General features: G+C 41.2%; 1 long non-coding RNA gene across 1 annotated transcript; it reads left to right on the forward strand.

Annotated features, from left to right (window-relative positions):
* The first annotated feature begins 2,299 nt into the window (after positions 1-2,299).
* LOC145430419 (uncharacterized) lies at positions 2,300-3,561 on the forward strand. Its single transcript, XR_013910992.1, has 2 exons — positions 2,300-2,717; positions 3,233-3,561. It is a non-coding gene; the product is annotated as an uncharacterized LOC145430419 (long non-coding RNA).
* The last annotated feature ends 610 nt before the right edge of the window (positions 3,562-4,171 follow it).

A 4,171-nucleotide genomic window follows, 5' to 3' on the forward strand; every position in this document is an offset into this window, starting at 1 on the left:
TGAAATGCACTCCCTTCATTTCAGGGGCTCAAACGTAATTGGACAAATTAAATAACTGAAAATAAAAAGTTCATATCTAATACTTGGTTGAAAATCCTCTTCTGGCAATCACTGCCTGAACTCTCGACCTCATGGACATCACCAGATGCTGGGTTTCCTCCTTTTTAATTATCTGCCAGGCCTTTACTGCAGCAGCTTTCAGTTCCTGTTTGTTCCTGTTTTTAGTCAAGTGAAATGCTCAGTTGGGTTAAGTTGGGCTCAATCTGGTGACTGACTTGGTCATTCAAGAATATTCCACTTGTTTGCTTTAACCCTTTACAGCCGATCGGAGCGGGCACGCTCTGTTTTGCGTAACTATTTTTAAATCCCGGTAGCTCTGCAACCAAGTAAGCTAGCGCAATAATTTTTTTTGCATATGAAACTGGAGGAGTTGTACTTACATCTTATGCCATCAGCTTGTCCTAGGTCACAGTTTCCTTCCACATATAGCTTTGCAAAAACTGCATAAAAATCACTTGCAGCAACAAAAACATGATATTCCAGAAACACGCTTCGCCGATCCATCAGCTGTTTGTAACACTTCCTACATCCATCAGCGCGAACTATCACATGACCGCATGACCTGCCCGAAACCGGAAGTGACGTCATTTTGCGGAAATGTAGTTTTTTACGATCGGGGCCTTGTGAGCTTGTGTTTTACTTGTTATGTGTTTTAAAAAGTTATGTTTGACTTTATGACTTTCTGTGTCGTTTCTGGGATGCTTAAGACTCATATTGCACTGCTGGAAATAGTTTATTTTGATGCATATGCTGTTATTTTGCAAATTTGCACTATAATATTTATTTTCGTTTTTCCTGCAGTATATAAAAATTGGTGTATTTCAAAAATAAAACTATGAAGACACTCAAAATAAATTTCCTGTGGTGGGAAACTAGTTTGTGTAACTTTTTTGTATTTACAGTTTTGAGGGATAAGCCTCTTAAATTTCTCTAACTAGAAATATATGTTAAAAAAACAAAAACAATTTTCAATTTTTTTGTAGTTTATTGCACTTTTTTGCAATTTATGTAATTACTATGCACCTAATGCAGACATATTATTAAAGTTTGGGCTATAATGGTTGTATTGATGTATAGCAACTTGAAATGCTCCCAAAAATGGCTCCACAGCATGTAAAAATATAATATAAGCTCTGGCGAACTTGGTTCTATGGTAGGTCTTAAAGGGTTAATAAACTCCTGGGTTGCTTTGGCTGTGTTTTGGGTCATTGTCTATCTGTGTTATGAAACTCTGCTCAATCAATTTAACTGCATTTAGCTGGATTTGAGCAGACAGTATGTATCTGAACACCTCTGACCTCTATGTTTTTCCAGATCTGTGCTGGCCTTTTTAGATGTTTTTAGCAAAATCCATTCTAAACTTTCTATTCTTGAGGCTTATGAGTGACTTGCACATGCAGTGAACTCTCTGTAGTTACTTTCTGTAGTCTTCTCTTTATGGTAGACTTGGATATCAACACACCTTCCTCATGGAGAGTGTTGTTCACTTGGTCGTCTGTTGTGAAGCAGTTTTTCTGAGTTTTTCTGATGATTCTGCGATCATCCACCACTGTCGTCTTCCGTGGATGTCCAGGTCTTCTTTCTTTGTTGAGTTCACCAGTTATTTCTTTCTTTCTTTCTCGGGATGTACCAAATTGTAGATCTTTTTTTTTTTTTTTTGCCTGTCCCGTTTGGCTCTTTTGCCATCAGAATTATTGTCTAAAGGCGAGGAAAGATGCCCAACGGATTTACTTTACCAAATTGACCATCCCAGCCTTGCCATAATGGTCCATTTGATTCACCTTTTATTGTTTATTTTATTTTCACTTGCTGAATACGGGACAGACTTGACTGGGGGAAAGAAGGGGAGAAAGAAAGAGGGAAAGAGAAACAGCCGAGAAGAGGGACGGGGGAGAAGGGCAAAAAACAAAAACCAACAGAATAAGCAGAGAAAAAAAATGCATATATCGATCACCTGGATCACCTGTTGAGAAAGAAAAAAGAAAACAAGCAGAAGAGAACAAGAGTAATAGAATAAACAACATCACAATGATATATGGGAATATGACAGTAAATACTAAATATTAAACATTATTGTGCAGCACATAAGATCAACAGAACACAGTGTGCTTTGAGGTAGGAGCCAAAAAGGGTGTAGTTTGTGGGTGTGATCACCCGTATGTACACCTGTGAGCATGGACGCGCTTGTTTTTTTAAAAGGTTCCTTCATGTAATTGTAACCCAGTGTTAAAAACGGGATTAAAAGTATAAATAAATATTGATAAAAACAAAGTTAATTATAATAAATACTGATAAAAAGCATGTAAACATAAGTTTAATTAATATGTACATATGTATATGTAATGTATAAATGGTGTGGGGGCAGGACTTAGTCCTGTAGAGTGTGTTTGTCAGATCCACTGAGCGACCAATCATTGGCCGGTCTGACCCTCCCCCAGTCTGTGCGCTGCTCAGACACCTGTGTGTGCCTTCGTGTGTCAGTCAGATACGCCAGAGACACAGACGGTGAAAGATCAGTTTACCCGTGCGGCGAAGAAGCTAGCTGGATAGTGAAAGTCCTTTTTTCGGCGAGAATAATAAGAGTGATACTGTATTCCAGAGGCCGTGAGCCAACGTGAGCACTGTGAAGCCCCGTGTAGCATTTGTTGCTTCGCATGGTAAGTCCCAGGCAGCACACGTGCGCTAGCTCCGATGCTAACTTCCGTTAGCCATTTTGCAATGAAAGTGCCTTTTCCGAGGCTAAAGCAATTAGCACTGAGTCTGCTGCACTTTATACGAGATGTTCTTTAAAGGTTTATGTCACATTACTGTGGTATTGATGTATAATGTATGGTTTTGTGCGATGTTGTTATGTTAGCACATGTTCCCTTTTCTCATGGTGCTAATTATAGTTCTGCACACTAAGTATTAGCAATGTGAAATTAAGTGCCTTCACCTGCACTTTACTTAGCTGAAACTTGATAAGTCTCAAGCCAATGTGTATTTCTAATGCACTACTGAGCTATTTTGTATTGCTTTAAATGTGTGTTTCCTTTGAAATGAGAATAATTTGTTGTACAACATAGAATATTTTGAAAGAAATTTAGAAGCACTACAAGCAACCAGTAGTAATAATAAGTTACAGGCATGATAGCTTAAATGTTGAACTACTGTGTTCTGGCCTGGTCCCCAGGTCAGGTTTTTTCCCTTTGATTATTTGGATTGAATTGGTTTTGAGGACCTGAGAAGAATCAAGGATCCCTTTTCCAGTACTGGATGGCGAGCCCAGCCCAAAGAGCCGGATGAACTGGTAGATTGTAACCCGACTGGTTACAAACACACTGAGTGACTAGTGAACATTGAAAGACTGAAATTGACTTTAAAAAAGACACAAAAGACAATATATCCTTAGGTCGACTATTTGTGGGGTTTATTTTATTTTGTTTTTAAGAAGAGCGCTCTAATTTTGTTAAATGTGCACAACTTTAATAATTGTTAATAAATGCAATTGTGTTTTCTGCACCTACTGTGTACAAGTCCTCTGTTGTCATACACCCTTGGCTCCTAGGAATCTAGAACCTGTCTGATCTGGTCCATATTTCCCTTCTGTCCTTGTACTGTGGTTAAAGGTAACTATACTGCCGTACTACATGCAAAGAAGGCAAGAAGTAGCACTAACAGGTCTAGTATTGCACCACCAGTGTTACATAATGATCTGCTAGAGGGTGTGGGGGGGGGGGGGGCACATCCCCGTCCTCCAGGGCATGAAGCAGGTATGGAGGAGATCAAAACTCCAGACATCCAGAGGCCCCCAGAACACAAGAGACCAAGGAAGACTAACAGAGGGGCAGCCGCGCCACTGTCCCAGAAAGAGCTGAGAGTCCCAGATGAGGGCTCACTCAGCAGCCGCGGAGCAGAAGCCAGGGGGGTTGCAGTGACACGTCCATCAGCTCCGCCGGCAGCCAGCTGTGCCTGAGTGACCGAGCCCTGGGCCGAGAGGCCGGGGGCACCCCACCCCCGAAGTGGCCCGAGCGAGCCCCAGGCTCCAGGCCCCGATAAGCAGCTGCCAAGGAGTGAGCCAGTGTGTACCTGGACGCCCATCCCCGGACACAAAGAACCACCAACGCACCGA

Source organism: Astatotilapia calliptera, chromosome 2 (genome assembly GCF_964374335.1).
Source record: "Astatotilapia calliptera chromosome 2, fAstCal68.1, whole genome shotgun sequence".
Classification (NCBI taxonomy): Eukaryota; Metazoa; Chordata; class Actinopteri; order Cichliformes; family Cichlidae; genus Astatotilapia; species Astatotilapia calliptera.